This window comes from Macrotis lagotis, chromosome 6 (assembly GCF_037893015.1).
Source record: "Macrotis lagotis isolate mMagLag1 chromosome 6, bilby.v1.9.chrom.fasta, whole genome shotgun sequence".
NCBI lineage: Eukaryota > Metazoa > Chordata > Mammalia > Peramelemorphia > Peramelidae > Macrotis > Macrotis lagotis.
Window position 1 is genome coordinate 15950038 of NC_133663.1, and position 20038 is coordinate 15970075.

At 38.2% G+C, this 20038-nt stretch overlaps 1 protein-coding gene across 2 annotated transcripts in view; it reads left to right on the forward strand.

The window, feature by feature from the left end:
• The window catches only part of KCNAB1 (potassium voltage-gated channel subfamily A regulatory beta subunit 1), a 490100-nt gene that overhangs the window by 86631 nt on the left and 383431 nt on the right, over positions 1-20038 (forward strand). The gene's annotated exons all lie outside the window — the stretch shown is intronic.

Here is a 20038-nt window from a genome sequence, read left to right on the forward strand (position 1 = left end):
AAGCTCCAAAGGTATGAAAAGAGTGATAAAGTTCCTTTAAAAGTTCTCTTTACAGATGAGGAAGCTGAGGATGGTTTGGTCTTTGCATCCTTGGCACTATAAACCATAGGCCAGGAAGCTAGAATAGTGAGGAACTGGTCCTTCTTGAATACCTTGGATCACTTTTTTGGACAATGGTGCTAGACTGGAAAAGGAAGGGCATGTCCTAGATAAAGTTCACCCAGTTTCCAGCAGAATTCTTAATTCCAGAGAAGATGAAACCCTCTCCCATACTGAGCTCTCTTGGAAGCCTGCTAATTGACTAAGCTGCCTGGGAATTTATGCAAGTAGCAAAGAAGACCTTTTAGTTCCAATAAAGACCCTCTTTTAGTTGTAAATTCTCCTTATTTGAGGAGACATAAAGCACACTAAAATCAAAGATGGGGGAGGACAAGATTTATTAGACTTTTTTCAGTAGGAGCTGGCACAGATGGGCTTTGATTGAATAGCTTAATTCTTGGTTCAGATATATTCATTTAAGCAGGTCCCTGAGGGAAAAATGGTCCCTAAAGGGTAGAGCACTTCCCCAGAGAGTGTACCTCTTAAGAAGTTTCCTTTTATTCTTTTTCCAATACAGCTATGCCTCTATTCACAAACCTTCTGGGAAATAAGCTACTTTATAACCATGTTGACTGTATTAAAAAAGAAAGAGAATCTTCACAAATCACAGGAGCCAGGCGCAACGACAATACGTCAGTACGTGGTTACCATTTGTTTGTGACCAGTTGAAGGATAAAGAACCAACCAACCAAACAACAAAAAATGGGGTCAGCTGTAGGCATGATGCTGTCAAAAGGAATTTGTCCTTTCCCCCTACTCTTTCTCCCCTCTCAGTGAAGATTCCTTTCCAAACTTTCCATCCACGAGGATCTCCAGTTTTCTTCCTTCATCCTCTCTCCCTCAGTCAAAATAGGTTGCGCTCTTCTCTCAGTCATTAGAGCTGATGGCTGACTGGTCATATGGTAGTGGGACTCAGTTTCCATGACTTTCCTCAACCAATATATGTATCAACATGAATTGACATTAGAAGAGCTTTTGCTTTCTCATTTTGAGATAAAGACAATGAGTCAACAAACATTTATTGTATCTATTATATATTAAAAATGGAAAGGACTTCTCAGCAATTAAAGGAGTACCAGGCATCAGCTTGCAGTGGAACAGACACTCCTTTGGCCCATACAGTGAAGTCATACTTGTCTTAAGGTTGACCCTGAGGGCAAACCTACTTTTTAACTTAAAAAAATTTGGTGGAGCACTGGCACCCAAGATCAGAATAAGTAGAATGTGTTCATCATAGTCCAATTGCTTCCTTCCCCAGGGAGGTTGAGTTGAGGACAGATATAAAGAGACCTGCCAGGGTCAGATCATCTTGTCTACACGTTACCAGATTCTTCTAGATGCTGAGTCTGCCACATAAGCACAGAACTGTTTGATCCTATACTTTCCCTTCTCCTCACTCTACCCTAAGATTCCACTAGGAGCAACACTTTTTGTATCATAATCTTTCTTTACGTGCTAGCTTTGGAATCAGAAAGATTGGGGTAAAGTCCTGTTTCTGACCCTTTACAACTATATGATCTAGGGTAAGTTCGGTTTCTTCGTTTCCCCCATCTCAGTTTCCCGGGTATAAGCGTCACACCTCAGAGGTTTATGGAGAACATCAAATGAGATAGTATATGTAGTATGTGTTTTTGTTATTATTATTATTATTATTATTTTCTCATTCTAATTTTGATCTCTCTAGGTTGAGAATTTGGCATTTCACCAAGTATAGGGGCTATAAGTATTCACTATGGCAGCATTATTAAAAAGATTATTCTTTCTTTTGTGTTGGTCAAACCCAGTGTCATCTGGGCAACTGTGGGCTAGGATTGTCTGTGATGCCTGAAATGTAGCCCTATTCCTCCTATGTTATTTCTATCTCTGTTAATGAAGTTGATGACAAATTAGCACAAATTTGGGAAGAACCTGGCACTAATGAGGGCATGTGTTCAGTCTCTTTGTCAGCCAATTAGCTTTGTTCTGTCTTTGCTCTCATTTTTTTTCCTGTCCAGGTCTGTGATTTAATTGGTATGGGAAAGTCTCAGTATAGAAACCTTCTCCACTGATGTAGATTGGCACATCGCATTTAAGGCAGAGTCTTTGTTGTCCAAGATATTGAGGAGTGGCTGAATATGCCCATGGCCACATACAGAGCTATAACCAGGAGTTTTGTACATGGGATCAGGGAAAGTTGGGTGTAAGTAGGGGAAGCTCACCTGGGGTGTTTCTGAGGGAAAGAAAGGAACCTTAGCAGACAAGTAGAACCCGGTTATTATTAGTCCATCAGTAAGCATTTATTAAGAGCCTTCCATGTACCCCACAGTGTATTAGGCACTGGGGAAATGAAGACAAAAATCAAACAGTCCCTGCCCTCCAGGAGATTATGTTCCATCACAAAAGACAGCCAAGTTCACATAAGTATAAGCAGAGTAAATTCAAAATCAATACAATGATATAATAGACAAATTCTCGAGCTGTGTCTTGAAGGAAGTGAGGGATTGAATCAGATGGAGGTGATAAGACCATTCTAGGCTTGGGAAAGCCCAGAGCAAAGGTCACATTGGAGGAATAGCAAGAAAGCCAGTTTGGTTAAACTTGAGGGTGCCCAAAGGTGAGTACTGTTTAATGAGACTGAGAATGAAGGTTGGGACTTCATTGTGAATAGTCTTAAAATCTAAGGAGGATAGTTTCTAGTTTATTCCAGAGGCAACAGGGAGACACTGGAATTATCGAGTATGGCAGTGACATGCTGTGACCCTGGTTTAAGGTAAATCAACTTGCCAACCATGAAGATTATGGATTGGAGTGGGGGGAGACTTGAGGCAGGAAGACTAATTCAGGGGAAGGCAGAGGTATGGCTACTGAGGGGAAGGGAGAAAGAGGCATCTTAGACTGGGATGGTACCATTGTCCCCCTATAAATTTTAGCATGTATGTAGGTATGTGTGCATATATAAAACACATAAAGAAATAGATATATGATATATGTCCTATATGAAACACAAGCACATATGTATCTATCATATATGAAAAATTATATAAGTTATATGAAATATATATATATAGTTATTTTTTCTTTTGGACCAGGAAAACCTTTTCATGTTCTTGAATTTCTCATAATGGAAATGCAAGCTACGTAGTGGCATTCTCGTGTCTGTCATTCTGAGCTGAAAGAAAATTTCCTCTGAGAGCCAGTGCCTACTTGGAGGCAGATGCCTATAACTTTAATAACTGGCACCATTATTGATCTTTAAGGGAAATGATGCTGAAGGGAGGTTATTTTTTTCTTCCCAGACTCCTTTGTAGCGTAGATATAAGCCCAAAAAGCTGTTCAGTGTTGATAAGACTTGAGTTGGCTACAACTTGCTTTCCCTCAAACATCACTCAAGTCCTGCGCCTAATTCAATACCAAAGCTAAGTACAAAACTCAGCCAAGATACCAATAAAGGAAATTGTGGTAATTTGCTGCCTGGGACAAGTTTGAACCTTCTAAGTAGCTAGTGAGCAATGAGGGAAGCCCACCTTAAATACTTTTTCCACTTAATTGCAAATCCCAGCAATTATCCGCTTTAGGGACTTTGTCCTTTCTTCTCCTTCCTTCTTCCTCCATCTTCTGCCCTTGCCCATCCCTAGAGCATTTTTTAGGAAGGTCGTTGATAAGTTGGGGGTGTTTCAGAAGAAACGGATGAGTATGATGAGAGTCTGGAGATCATGCTGAAGGGGCATCAACCCTGGTTGGATGGTGTGGATCCAGTGGGAATGGGAGATTGGGAGATGCTTTTTTGAGCCATTCTAAATGTGTTTTTCTTCTGGTTGAGTTGCAGCTCTCAGAAGTTTTGTGAGGTTTAAATAGGAATCTTGGGGAGAATCCAAATTAGGGAATGAATGTAATTCAAAGAAGCAAAACACCTTCTGGCAACAGGCTTTGATATGGAGGACAGGAGAGAATGTGCGGATATTTGGATTTGGTGTGACAGCAATGGGATGCCTAAGCATACTCCAAGGAGCCAGACTCGGTGTTTTTCATTACTAGGAGATTCAAATGAGACTGGGTTAAAGGTAGGGCAAGGGATAGGATAGTATATTGGTAGGAAAGGAGAAAGGGACCATTTGACTCTAGAGAAGACACCCCATCCCTTTGGTCTATACTACAATGGTTTGCAAATTAATCCAATGAACAATATTTTGATATTGTTTCAATCCTGGAAGCAACTGGAAGGGAAGGGAATTAGACTTTAAAAAACATCTATGGTGAGTCAGCCATTGTGTTAAACACTTTTCTTTTACAAATTGTATCTCGTTTGATTAATGGTTATGTGTGGCTGTTTCTCATGGAACTAGGTTAAGTCCAAATGTTTGAATCTGAGCAGAGGAAACTGAATTCTGTTAGTTTATCCACTTACTTTATACCATTTGAGAGATGACTCTTATATCATCCATATGTTGTTCTTTTTCATTGTGTTTTTAGTTCTGTGGCTTTAAAAAACTCTATAATAAAGGAAGTATGAAAGTTTTGGTCTTAAAGGGTACACTTCAATGACTGTTGAAGACATTGGAATGATTTTTGGTTTGAGGAAATCAATTATTTCAAGGATCATTCAAGTTGATAGTCAGACCAGATCTGTCACACTCCAATGTCAAGGAAATCACATTCACAAATATTTAAAAAGCCAAGAACTGACAGACTATTGCTGTAAAATAAACTAATTAATGGCAGGTTCCATTCTACAAGTTTAGAACGGACGTTTAGGATAATCCGTTCTCTCTCAACTCCAGTCCCTTTTCTGATAATAGAAGAATGAAAGAATTTATTTCAGATCCCCTTTTGATAAACACTGTAAAGAATAACTACCCAGGGGGCGGCTAGGTGGCACAGTGGATAGAGCACTGGCCCTGGAGTCAGGAGTACCTGGGTTCAAATCTGGTCTCAGACACTTAATAATGACCTAGCTGAGTGGCCTTGGGCGAGTCACTTAACCCCATTTGCCTTGCAAAACCCTAAAAACAAAAAAAGAATAACTACCCATCTGATCATTTATTAAACAAATATCCAAGGCCTGCTCTAGCTTACCATTCTAGCAAGCTAAAATGCAACCAAAGAACAGTCTGTCTGAGATCATGTCATAAAGACACTGGTTTTGAAATATGACTTTAAGAGTGGCAGATTTGAGACTAAAATTTAAGCAGGTTATGTTAAAAGTCAAGTCAAGGGGCAGCTAAGTGGCACAGTGGATAGAGTACTGGCCATGGAGTCAGGAGGACCTGAATTCAAATCCTGCCACAGACGCTTTGCCTTGGGCAAGTCACTTAACCCCATTGCCTTAAATAAATAAAAAAAAAATTTAAAATAAAAAGTCAAGTCAATACCAGGGGTCTTCATTTCATTATTTCTCAAACCAATGATCTCTAAGTAGCACCTCTGGATTGCAAGGATATTTATTTTCATTTGTATGCAACTTATGTTCTAGGGCCTTCTGGCTCTAACTTTCTACAAATGAATTCAATCTAAGTGAAGGCCTACAATTACCGTGTTCTTTTTGGTTCATATTGTCTCTACTCAAGTTTGCTGAGGCAGATCTGCACTATATTTTAAATCCAGATAGCCACAGATGTGGGTTAAAATGCCCCTAGCCATATGAACATTCAAGTTTAAAAAAAAATGCATGCATTTGGTTCTGAACAGATTTTATTTCATCCCTAATAAAGTTCAAAGGATACATCAGAACCCATAAAAATGAAGAAAACATAGAACAGATTCACTACAGCTCATAGGTAATCGTGTTCTTCTCTATGGTAGGTCCAAATTTTCCACAGAATCCTAAAGTCCATACTCAGTCATTTCAGGGTTTGGATTCCCTTGAGTTCCTCTTTCATCCCAGAGAGACTCATTTAGGGATTAGATTCATTCAAAAAGAAAACATTTGGAACTGCTAGATAAGCTTCTGTTCAGGATGACATTATCCTAATAAGACACTATAATATGAAATTCCAGGTGCCATGTTCCTCCATATTTTCTGTTCCTAATGGTCCTCTCAGCACCTGGGCAATATAATTTTTCTCTTTTTTTTCCTCTAAGATTTTTACTGCTTAGAAAATTTCCCTTTCCTCACTAGAAGGCTAGATTACCAAATCTTGGAATTTGAGTTTATATGAGATTACCCTAAGATTGGTACCACCCAAGAAATCTTTCGTCTTTGACTAGAAAGCTGAACTTTGAGTTCAAGGATGACAGTGTAAAGAAACTCCTCATCAGGACCTGTGTGAATATGTTTACCTTTGCCATATGCCTCCACTACAAAACAATCATTAATGGTTCCTAGGGCTGGGAGTTACAATTGAGGGAAAGGAAATTTTAGGAAACCTGAAGTGAAATGACTATTCTAACTAGGAAATATGACAGAATTCTAGGAGGTAGTCCAAGGAGATGGTCATGAAGTCTACCAGTCCTTGGAAGATGGCAACCCAGGGTCAGGTAAAGAGTAGAGTCAGTTGTATAGCAAGGCTTGAAAAAAGTAGAATCAGTCCTCCCCACCCCTGCCCCCCATACCAGATCATCACCTGCTGAATATCTCTAGCCAATATGTCCTAGTTTGGGCAATAATTGCTATATATATATATATATATATATATGTGTGTGTGTGTGTGTGTGTGTGTGTGTGTGTGTGTTTTTAATATCCATATTTTATTTTATTTTATTTTAATTTATTTTTTATTCTCATTTTGTACAAATGTTTTTTTACATTAATAAAATATTCTTGTTTACAAGTAAACAAAATACCCCTCCTCCTCCCCCATGAATATAGATAGACTTGCTTGGGCGAAAAAAGTAAAGGGGAGAGGAAAAAAATTAAAATAAAAAAATAGCAATAATTGTAGGTATGACCAGGTGGCGCAATGGACGAAGCACCAGCCCTGGAGCCACGAGCACCCGAGTCCACATCCAGCCTCCTAAACCCAATAATCACTCAGCCATGTGACATGCAAGCCACCCGATCCCCACTGCTCTGCACAAAAGAAGAAAAAAAAAGACCCAAAATAAAATAAAATAGTAATAATAGTAGGGGTGGCTGGGTGGCAGACAGAGCATAATTTTTCAGAATGAGGATAATTTAGCATATATGCCTTTGATTTGTCAGATTCAGGCAGCTGAGCTAATGAGTAATGTGTTTTATTTATCTTAAATGAATGTATATATGTTTGCATGTTATTATCATGATATTTTCTTAATGGAAATATTAAGTAGGCATATTTCCCAAGATCCTTGATATCTTTAGAATAATAACCATAGCAGCAGAGAATACAGTCAAATGCAAAAATTCATAAATATGTATGTGTGTGTGTGTGTGTGTGTGTGTGTGTGTGCACTTTCTGTTTCATAGTACAAAATAGCAAAAAAAAATTAAAAGAAAAGATACAGATCTAAAGGTATGTCATTGCCTTTGGAAGCAATCTGTTTTTGTCAAATACAATGCTTTTGATTATGCCACTTTCTGAGTTCTTTTGGTTACTGTGCTTTAGTAATTAATGTATATTGTGCTACTTTCTGAAAGAAAATTTCAATGTCACTCCAATTTTTATTTTCCATTTTCCAGAAATTTTCAACAATATGTTTAAATAATTTTGTGTTAAACTATTTTAAATGAATGCAATATCCTTTGCTTATTCATAGTTTTGTTTAGCATACATCCTTGGTTTTATTAATGACTTCAAATATAATAATTACCATTTCTTTGTGATTATTGTATTTGTAATTTTCATTGAGACAGGAAAATATTTACTCATTTTGTTTTAAAATTATTTAAAACTGTTTTAGGTTTCCCTATTTACTCCGTTATTTCAAAGAATCAACCTAACTTTATTTAAATTATTTGAATTAACTGCTTCAGTTTAAATTTAAATTATTTAATTTTTTAATTTTTGTACCTTTAAATTACTTTTAATTAAAATATAAAATTTAAAACAAAAATATTTAAAATTGTTTCAGGTTTTGCTATTTACTTTGTTTCAAAGTATCAACCTGGATTTAGCTTCCCTTGAGGAATTCCCAAAAGCCTTTAATCCTACTATGGATCTATGTTTTTAACCTTATTTTACTAAGTTTTGCAAGATCCATTGTTCTTGTTTATGCATCTTTATGCTTATTTTTTTAATTTATTTTTTATTCTCATTTTGTACAAATGCTTTTTTACATTAATAAAATATTCTTGTTTACAAGTAAACAAAATACCCCTCCTCCCCCATGAATATAGATAGACTTGCTTGGGCGAAAAAGTAAAGGGGAGAGGAAAAAATTTAAATTAAAAAAAAATAATAGTAATAATTGTAGGTATGGCCAGGTGGCACAATGGACAAAGCACCAGCCCTGGAGCCACGAGCACCCGAGCCCATATACAGCCTGGTAAACCCAACAATCACCCAGCCATGTGACATGCAGGCCACCTGATCCCCACTGCCCTGCAAAAACCAAAAAAAAAAGAAAAAAGACCCAAAATAAAATAAAATAGTAATAATAGTAGGGGTGGCTGGGTGGCAGACAGAGCATTGGCCCTTGAGCCAGGAGCACCCGGGTCCAAATCCGGCCCCAGACACCCAAAGATCCCCCTGCTATGTGGCCCCAGGCAGGCCACCCAGCCCCACTTGCCCTGCACCCTCCCCCAAATAATCATAACAAAAAATGTCCTTCAGTCTTTGTTCCAACACCAACAACTCTGTCCTGGGTGGATCTCATTCTTTATGATAAGTCCATCACAAAAGTTACTTCCATATTTTTCCACCGTTGCCATTGCTGATTGCAACTCCCTCCTTTCTTATTTCTCCACTACCATGTCTGTGAATGACCAGAAGCGTGCCCTCTGCCACAGGGCTGAGGTGGGGGGGGGGCCCTGCTGTTCTATGGGGGGGCCTAGACTGGGATCAGGATCTGAATGTGGTCAGAGCCCCAGAGTCCTGTTCCAGGGGCAGAGGACAGAGCTCTGCAGTCTCTCTTCACTCCCCTCCCTCAGCTCAATGGGCTCATGCCCTGGGGGCTCCTGCTTACTGGCTCCACCTGCTTCTGTTCATGGATCTGGGCTGGGGAAAGACCAAGCTGCTGGCTGTGTGCCCTGAGGGCTGGGCTCCACGTGCTCACTGTGGCAGAGGTCCCCCGCTGTTCCCCCACTTTGTGCTTGGTGCTCCCTGGGGTGCAGCTCAGGAGACTCCCCCTCTGCTGTGAGCTGAGACCCCCCCCAACGCCCTGGGGCTGCCTCCGGGAGGCTGAGGTTCTTTGGCTCTGGCAGGCCGCCCCTCCGACCCGGGGAGCAGAGCCTTTCTGCTCTTTTCCAGGTTACCTTGAGTAGGAGAACTGCTTCACTGAGTCCCTTTGTGGGTTCTGTCTCTCAAAAGTTTAGTTAGAGTCCTTAGCTGATGAGTTTTATCAGAGAGCTCCTAAGACTTGATCCCTTCATGTCGCCATCATGGCTCCAATAATTGCTATATTTTAATGAATTTTCTTGGGACCTTCAAAATAGACCCATTATTCAGAGGAAAGGTGGCATAGCATTACATTCCCTCTTCAAGGGAATTGTCAGAATTCCAGGAACCGCTGGGATTGATGGAAGATATAGTATTGTATCCTTCCCAGAAATGAAGAATTCTAATGGATCACTATTCAATTAATTAAAGAGTTAACTTGGTACTGTGGAAAGAGTATTGGATCTGGAGTCTGTTGATAAGCATTCATTAAATGCCTACAATGTACCAAGCACTTTGGTAAGCTCTGATGAAATAAAGAGAAGCAAAAGATGATCCCTGCCTTCAATGATCTCAAAGCCTGATGGGAGAGACAACAAAGAAGCTAAAAAGATGAGGACATGATGACATTCAGAGGAGTCAGTAGAAAATGGAGAGGTGGCTTCCCTGGACACCATCCTTAAATGAAATAAAGGGAGGAGCTCTTTGCTATCTACCCTCTCAATAAAAGGGAGAAGTTCCAGGAGTAGTAATTGATGAGGTGAGCTCCAGGGTTGGTATGATCTGAGTTCAAATCCTGTTTTTCATCATCTTTGTGACAGTGGGCAAGACATTAAACTTCCATGAGACTCAGTTTCTTTAACTTTGAATGGAAATGGTTGAACTTGGTAGGGTCCAGGTCCTTTCCAGGTCTAATTATATGATGTTCTGCCCTACAGTTCACAACAGAGGACTTTGACCATTCATTTGGGTAATGATTATTGTTCAAACTAATGTACTCATCGGCTATTTTCTCCTCCTAATCTTATCTTTTTTTTTTTTCCTGGAGTACAACTATATCTACGTAAAGTTAAAAATGTCTTCAGAGACTGGAGTAAAGCATGTTCATTAAGAGCTGCCTCTGAGTCATTAGCAGCTTCTATGTAGTGCCTCAGAACAGGGAGGGTGATACACTTACCTGTTGTATTTCAAGTCTGTTAAGAGAGTATATGTTAATAAAGGGGAAAGAAGCTGGGCCATGTGGGGCAGAACCATGAAGCACATGCTATGCACAAGTGAGAGGAGACTAGAAGATCATTGGAATGCCAGCAGCCTTTGGCTGGCCCCTGGCAACAGGACAATCAGCCAACTCACCCAACCATTCAGGGTTTGGGGTTCAGGTGAATTGAAGTTGCTATATAATAAAGCCTCTAGCCTGCAGACTAATTGGGATGGAAATCCTAATTAGCAAGAAGGCTGAAATATAGAACATGGATGTAGATGATGAATTCTTAAGGAAATACTATAATGCATTCCATGGATCAAATGAGATAATATTCATAAAAGCACCTAGTGGGTGTTTATTCCTTTTCCCTTCCCTATGAACTGAAAAAGTATTGCCTACTTGGTATCCTTCCAGATTTACTTTATGGACTAGATAAAGCCTATTTAAAATCACTGTTTTTATAGTTGGTATGCAAATTATCCCTTCCCTCCCTCCCCTATCCCCACAGGATAACCACTTTCTAAGGACAGATAGGCTCTCACTTCTGTATTTGCATCCCTAGTACCTCCCAGAGCACCTAACCCATAGGTGACAATAAATATTCATTTATCAATTGTCTTTCGTCCTTGCATCTTTAGCTTCTGAATATTACTAGTTTAATACTTCCTGAATTAATGAATTAATTGTTGCATTAGGGATTGCTATATTGATTTGAAATGATTGTCCTAAGTAGGTTAACACATCTCAAGCTCATAACAAAAAATTTGTCCCTAGATAATATGACAGTAAACTCTAGCCTGAGGGAATTCTGGATGGATTCATTTCAATGACTGAAATTTTAATAGATGAGATTTTGCAAGAATTTACTCTGTTTCAAAGTAAAGACTGACAGAGTGCTTTCTGTGGGGGAGAGGGGGGACAGAAGCAAGATTGGGGGAAAAATGTAAAACTCAAATAATATCTTTAATAAAAATAAATTTAAATTAAAAAAAAGAAACAAAAAAGAATTTACTGTTTCCTTAGCCTGCTAAAGCATAAAAAAGGTGTGAGCTGTTTAAAATGTTAGGTCACAAACTCTGGTTATTTAATAATTTTGTCATAAAGCATATTCATTTTAATAGCTATGAAGGTTGGCAGGATGTTTAGGATGGTGTTTAGGATGAAATAGGAGGCTTCCAAGAAGAAAATCCTGTTGAAGTGACTTAGCCTGGCCCTCTCCCCTTCTTCAATCATCATTCCCTCTTTGTCTCATAGTCAGATTGCTCCTTTCTGTTATCTCCTCTCTCCTTGCCTACAAACATATGAGAAACTCTCCTCCCTTCATCCTATTCACTGTCCCAGGGAATGGTTCATATTTCTCCTTTCCTTAACCAATTAAAGTCTAAGAGCAGCTGGTTATGCCATTCCATCCTCACCCTTCATTAGTCCTTTTCCCATCCATCCTCACCTTATACCAGCACCTCTTTCTTCAAAATCGTTGACGGCCTCTCTGTGTTGGAGTCCAGATTTGTGATGTCATTATTATAGAGAAATCCCGACATGGAAACTTCCTATCAATTCAGATCTGTACTTCTGCCATACCTTATAGTCTTAGAAATTTGCCTTGGAGCAATCAGTGAACTAGGATGTTAAATCCCATACCTAGGATCATACAACCACATGTGTCAAAGGCAGGACTTGAATTCACTCTTCCTACCATCCAAGTCACCTCTTTTCAATATGCCACACTGTCTCTCTTTGGCAATAGCTTCTTCATTGCCAATCTAATGGTATTTTCACAGATCTTTTCCTGCCTGACCTTTCTATAGCATCTTATTCATCTGCCCTCCTACCCACCCATCTATCCATCCATCCATCCATCCATCCATCCATCCATCCATCCATGCATCCATCCATCCATGCATCCATGCATCCATGCATCCATGCATCCATGCATCCATGCATCCATGCATCTAGCCAGCCAGCCAGCCAGCCAGCCAGCCAGCCTTCATATCTAATAAAATGAATGTGCTTTATAACAAAATTATTAAATAACCAGAGTCTGTGACATACCATTTTAAACAGCTCACACCCTTTTTGTGCTTCAGCAAGCTAATAAAACTTAGAGCAAATTCTTGCAAAACCATATCTACTAAAATTTCAGTCATTTGAAATTACTCCATCTATCCATCCATTGAACAAGCATCCACTTTTTGCCAGGTATTGTGTTAAGTCCTGGAAACTTGCATTTTATTAGAGGAGGAGGAGAGGCAACATGTCTATAAATGAAAGGAGGAAGAAATTAAGCTGAACCTTGAAGGGGGCCTGAATTTCAAAAGGCAAAAATTTCTTTTCTAGATATGACAATGTATGCAAAGATAAGGACGTGGAAAGTGAAGTGTCTTATGTTGGAACAGGAGGGAGGTCTGTCTCTTGGTTCTCTTTCCACTTACCTGGTGGTTCCTTCTTGCTTTCCTTCAATAATTTGTCTTTCATTTCCTGCCCCCCAAAACAGAGGTCCCCCAAAACTTGACTTTCTCTCCATACTCTGATCCTTAAAGGCTCACCTACCTTATGGTTTCAGTTATTACCTCTGTGCAGTTTTTCAAATCTCTTTGACTCTGGAAGTTGTCTATGTAGCAAAATATCCCTCTCATACCTCTTCCTGTTGACTCTATCCCATAAGCTCCTCTAATTCTGAATGTTCAGAATTGAACTCATCTCCCTCTGTGCCAGAATGGCACCTAGGGCTAGGTACTACTTCCAGAATCTATTTCTTTTTTATTTTAATTTTATTTTTTCAGAATTATTTTACCCAATTCTATGCCAATAAATTTGATAATATAAGTGAAATGGATGAATATTCAGACCAAATCTTTTTTTAAATTTTTGCAAGGCAATAGAGTTAAGTGATTTGCCCAAGGTCACACAGCTAGGTAATTATTATTACGTCTCTGAGGTCACATTTGAACTGACTCCAGGGCTGGTTCTCTATCCACTGCACCACCTAGCTGCCCCCAAATGGATGAATATTTACAAAAATATAAGTTGCCCAGGTTAAATGAAGAGGAAATTAGAAACCTAAATAACCCTATCTCAGAAAAAAAGAAATTCAACAAGCCATTATTGAACTCTCTGAGAAAAAATCTCCAGGGCCAGATGGATTCACAAGTGAATTCTATCAAACATTTAAGGAACAATTGGTTCTAGTTCTATATAAACTCTTTGGAAAAATAGGTAAGACGGAACTCTGCCTAACTCCTTCTTTGACAGCAATATGGTGCTGATACCTAAACCAGCAAGAGTTAAAACAGAGAAAGAAAATTACAGACCTATCTCCCCAATGATGCATAGATGCAAAAATCTTAATAAAATCTTAGCAAAATGACAACAAGTTATCACTAGGATAATACATTATGACCAAGTAGGATTCATCCCAGGAATGAAGGGTTAGTACAATATTAGGAAAACTATTAATATAATTAATTATATTCATAATAAACCTATCAGAAATCATATAATTATATCAATACACGCTGAAAAAGCTTTTGACAAAATACAGCATCCATTCCTACTAAAAGCACTAGAGAGTATAGGAATAAATGGACTATTCCTTAGAATAATTAGCAGTAATCTATCTGAAACCATCAACAAGCATTATATTCAATGGGGAGAGGCTAGAGGCATTCCCAATAAGATCAGGGGTTAAACAAGGGTGCCCATTATCACCACTACTATTCAATATCGTATTAGAAATGTTAGCATCAGCAATTAGAGAAGAAAAAGAAATTGAAGGGATTAGAATTGGGAAGGAAGAGACAAAACTCTCACTCTTTGCAGATGACATGATGGTCTACCTAGAGAATCCCAAGAAATCATCTAAAAATCTACTAGAGATAATTACCAGCTTTAGCAAAGTCACAGAATATAAAATAAACCCTCATAAATCCTCAACATTTCTATATATGTTTAGCAAGATACAGCAAAAAGAGCTAGAAAGAGAAATTCCATTCAAAGTAATTTCAGACAATATAAAATACCCAGGAGCCTGCCAAGGCAGACTCAAACTTTTTGAAAACAATTACAAAATACTTCTCACACAAATAAAATCACATTTAAATATCTGGGAAAATATCAACTGTCCATGGATAGGCCGAGCTAATATAATAAAAATGACAGTTCTACCAGCATCTATTTCTAGTGAAAGCACTATCCCCTCTCTAAATCATCCAGCATAAAATCTTTGGCTTTAAAGTGGCATAGCACCATAGAAAGAACACCAGACAGTGGTCCAGAAGACCTGGGTCCTAGTCCCAGCTTGACCATCCAAATCATTGCATGATCCTTGGTCAACCACCTAACTGCTCCCCCCACCCCACCCCTGACTCCAAGTTTATTCACTTGCAAAATTAAGAGGTTAGAGCTCTAAGGTGACTTAGGGTTCTGATAGGCTGTCTATTATTCTAAATCCTCTGTTAGTAGAGACAATCAGAGATGAATTACAGAGAGGGCTTAGCTCTTTTTCTGTAATTTAACACCCATTGAGGACAGCTAGGTGGTACAGTGGATAGAGCACTGATCTTGGAGTCAGACACTTGACTCTTCCTAGCTGTGTGACCTTGGGCACATCAATTAACTCTGGTTGCTTCACATCCAGGACCATCTTCAGTTGTCCTGGTTCATATCTGGCCACTTGGTTCTAGAGAAGAAAGTGAGGCTGGTGACTTAGCACAGGGCCCTCTCACTCAAGTCTCATTCTTATGCTTGTCATGGCATCACCTTCCTGATGTCATGGTACTCTTTGTAAATGAAGGACAAACATTAGCACCTATTGTGACTCAGTCACATGAATCTAAAAGGGTGCCGGAAGGAGTGATTCAAGTTGTTTATTTTAGCCCCTACTAGGATCATCCCCTAGACTTTCTCCTCACCAGAAGCCTGGACTCCACTGCTGGGGCTCTTGGTTCTGATAGTTTGATCTTAACTATTAACTAGCCTGAGTGCAGGTCTCTTCCATATTCAAAGAGCTCCCAATTCACACCAGCTCCCAATTCAGCTCCCTTTTCTGTGCTATTTTTCTACATTAGAATAAAATCTCCATGAGTTCAAGCACTGTCTTGCTTGCTAGTATTTGTTTCCCAGCACTTAGCATGTGCCGGAACATTGTACCCTTAATAAATGCTTTATTATTCTTTTTTAATGGATCATGATATCAACCTACTGCAGTAGACACAGTCATTCCTAAATAGAAGTGAGAGGGAAGATTCAAGTACTATAGTTTCATTATCAAAAGGTAGAAGGAATGCATGATATTCAAACCCTTGGGCTGAGAGGTAGAAGCCATTCCTGGCTCAGTCACAAATTAGCAGGTGACCTTGGTCAAGTCCCTGGAATTCTCTTTGTCTCAGTTTCTTCATTGGTGATATAAGTATAATGCTCCCTGTTCTAATCCCTTTCATATTTGTAATGGGGGAACAAATGGGATGGTGAATATTATATATCGAATATACACTTTGAAAAACAGCAGGTTCCATGTAAGGTTTCATTAAATGAAGGATGGTTTAGGTAGAAGATGGGCAGGTAAGACAAGGGATCCAGCATGATGGTTTCATGATACACTTTGTAGGCAACCATTAGGAAAAATTATCTACTGTGTTTTAAATGTCACTTAATGGATGTGAGGCCAGGCAATCTGGAAGAGTTTTACAGTCAAGAGTATATGATACTCACTCCTGCATTTATGCTATTCCTGTGACTCCTGATTGTGGAAATCTGAAATGCCCTTTCCCTTCTTCCCAAAGCCTAATCCCACTCATCCTCAAAGAACATTTTTATGGTCTTTGCTTCATATTGACTTCTTCTATTCATCCTAATCTGATTATGGCAGTCCCCCTTGTCTGCCATGAATGATCGGGCTGATGCTACCTGGAGGTAACTGGTTGTCACCATCTCTTGGAATAATCTCTGTCTTGCTTCCCATCTCCATGATTGTGGCTTCCACTTCGTTCTTGGTCACACTGTACTACAGACAAGTATTTCTTTTGTTCAAGACATACACTAAAAGATCTTATCTCCAGGTCCCGAATTCCATGCCAGTTTTCTCCCTTTTCTCCCCACATAAGGTTGGGAAAATTATTCTATCTATTGTTAATCTGGGAATGACTCTCCTCCAAGAACACTGCCAGGAAGGACAGGGGCTGTAAAGCAGCAGCCCCACCCTGCCCTTTTCTATACACATTCCAGTTACTCTTTAGTGACATCTCCTTTCATTTAATATATTTCCTGTGGAGGAGGTAGGAAACCAAATATTTTTCCTTTCTGTTTTTTTTAGTCTCTCTTTCTTTTCTTTATTCTCCCACACTTACCACCTCCTGATCTGACCATGGCTGTAACATTGAGAAATGGTCAAAACTAGAACTTTGATGAATCTAAAAAGAAAATAGAAATCTACTTTAGAAGGAACAATGAAATCAGAGTGGCTGGCCTTTGTGAGATCGTTAGACATCATTCAAGGTAGAGATCATGGCTAGCACCCTCAGTCTGACAATGAAGTCTATTTTCTTTACCTTGGCTAGGAAAGGATACTGTTGATTACTCATTGATGTATATTTGGTCTATATCAAAAAAAAAAAGAATCAAATCCTAGGAATTAAAAGCATTTTTTTAACATCTTCAAAATAAGACTCAGGAATCAAGGGGGAAGAAAAAAACATAGTCATAAAATGAATCACTCTCTGATTGGAAATTGTCTTCAGGGGCCAATTATCACTTGATATTTTCAAGCAAATTATTACTTTTGATTTGTTTAGTAATTATGTGTGATGATTAATATATTTTCCTTGCAACATGAATTATTTTTAGATGTCTGGTCAATGTAGTGGGTTGCATTTCTGGGAACTGTGGTGGCTATATCTTCCGGCTAACATCCGATTTTACAGATACTTGATAAAATTGACTAAATGCCCAACTTAATCAGGACAGATATGAACTCAGGAAGAGGAGGAGAAATCAAATCCATAATAAAAATATTCTTGAAGGGTCTTCTGGCATTTTTGATACCTTTGTGGTACTTTTGACCAGAAGTGTGTGATTTATCTACTTATGGTCAGATAAGTGATGTTCTGCACTTGTGAGATTTTTGAAGATTCTTACAATTAGGACCATAGAAATTCTGCAGTCCAACTCTCTTGTTTTATAAATGAGGGAAATGAGACTGAGAAAGGTGAGAGTCTTTGATCAGGGTCATAGAGTGAGTGTGGAAGTGGTAGGTGGGGACTTGAACCCAGAATTTCTTAGACCCCTTTTTCTGCTTTTCTTCACTGTACTAAAATGCTCCTTTATTACTAAAGTATGATTAAACCTCTTTTGCCTTCAACTTTGATAATCTGTTTGTTTCTTTCTTTCTTCCCCTCACCTGGGATAGTGCTCACATTGCTGTTTTCTCCATATTCCATTCTAGGTTAACAGACTGACTTTGATCCTTGTCAAAATTTTATCAAACACATTTGCAAGAGCCCACCTCCTTTTGCATAAGAGCTGAAAGCTTCAGGCTACAGTATCTTGAAAGACATGTGGCTTTCCCATGAAGGAAGAAGTTGGCTTCTCAACTGAATCTCAATCACGGGACTTGGGAATCAGAAAGTAGCACCTCCCCATTTCTGGATTAATATCTCTCCCAGTATAACCCAAGACTGAATTAGATTTTTTGATTGCTTTGTCACATTGATAATTCATATTGGGCTTATAGTTAATAGAATAAGAGGTTATTTGCCATCATATTAGTCAATCTGATAGGTATGAGGTGGTATCTCAGAACTGTTTTAATCTGTATTTCTCCAGTTAAAAGTGATTTAGAGTATTTTTCACATGATTATATATAATATCTGAAAACTGACTATTCCTAGTCTTTGTTCATTTTTCAATTGGGGAATGACTTCTGTTCTTATAAATATGACTCAGTTCACTATATATTTTAGAAATGAGGCCTATATGAGAAATACTGTCAAAATTGTTTTCCAACTTTCTGCTTTCCTTCTAATCTTGACTGCATTGGCTTTGTTGATGCAAAACCTTTTCAGTTTGATGTAATAAAAATGATCTGTTTTGCATTTCATAATGTTCTCTATTTCTTGTTTGATTATGAAATCTCCTCTCTATAGCTCTGACAGGTAAATGATTCTTTGCTCTTCTAATTGGCTTATTGTATCACTTCTTATATCTAACCCTATACCCATTTTGACCTTATCTTGGTAAAGGGTGTGAAATGTTGGTCTTTTTCTAGTTACTGCCAAATTATTTTCCAGTTTCTGGCCCAATAATATTCCAGGGGAAGATAAATACTACAAGGATAGCAGAGTGCCCAACCTTATAGTGCCAACTTTCTGTTTCCCTCCTGACAAGAATCAGTTTTCCTTGAAAAGTGTGGATGAAGGAGACTAGATACATTTTCATGGTATATTTGAGCCACATCTAGAGAGACCCATGTATTTATTTTTGTAAAAAATGTTTTGTGGTTGAATTAATATGTCTATGTAGTTTAAGTCTTAGGCATTTAATGCTATTTCAATGGAATTTCTTTTCCTATTTCTTCCTCCTTTGGATTTTATTAACAAAGTAATGAAAAACTAATTATTTGTAGATTTATTTTTTATCTTACAGTGCTACTTTGGTAAACCTATTAACTGTTTGAATTAAGTTTTTTTATTGTTTATTCTCTAGGGTTCTCAAGGTAATCTGTCATATTATGAATGATAATATTAACTAATATTTAGGTAGCACTTTAATATTTGTAAAGATCCCTACAAATATTATTTTATTTTATTCTCTAGGGGACAAACATTATTATTATCATCTCCACTTCCAGAGTACTTTTCTAGATTCTAGGAGTCCTTTATTTGCAAAATCGAGCCTTTGACCCCCAAAATTTATTATCTGCTTCAAGTCTCTCTCTATATATAAATATATATGAAAAACTATGAATAATACTAGTCATGTAGATGGAACATTTTCATCGTCTTCCTTGCATCCTTCAAATCCCTGTATTTTGTTGTGTTCTTGTTGGGAAATCTGGAGGTTAGGATATAGAAAAGAAAAATTTCCAATGAGGTTAAAAAGTGATATCCTTAAAAAATAAAACAAAATCCTCCAACAATCCTCTTCAATTCCTAACCATTACTTATGTCTCTAGAAAGACTAGCTTTATAGACTAGAGTTATAGACTATTTTATCCCCAAATAAGGAATTGGTACATATCTAGTAGCATTGGCGAAAATCAATTTAAATGATTGCAACCAGCTAAAGGATTGGGTCCACAAACTGGTCTGCAAGAGTCTTTAAAGGTATAAAATGAAATCATTTGGAAAGTTATTATGTGCAATAAGAGCCAAATTCTTATCTCAGGGACTTAGACTCAGGAAATTTTATGACTGAGCATGTGAGGAAGAAGAAAAGCCTGCAAACATATTGCCAAGAGTACAAAAGTGTTTTGAATTAGGAAGGGCAAATAATCCATTTTTAGATAAGAGATTAGATTAGATAAAATATTTAT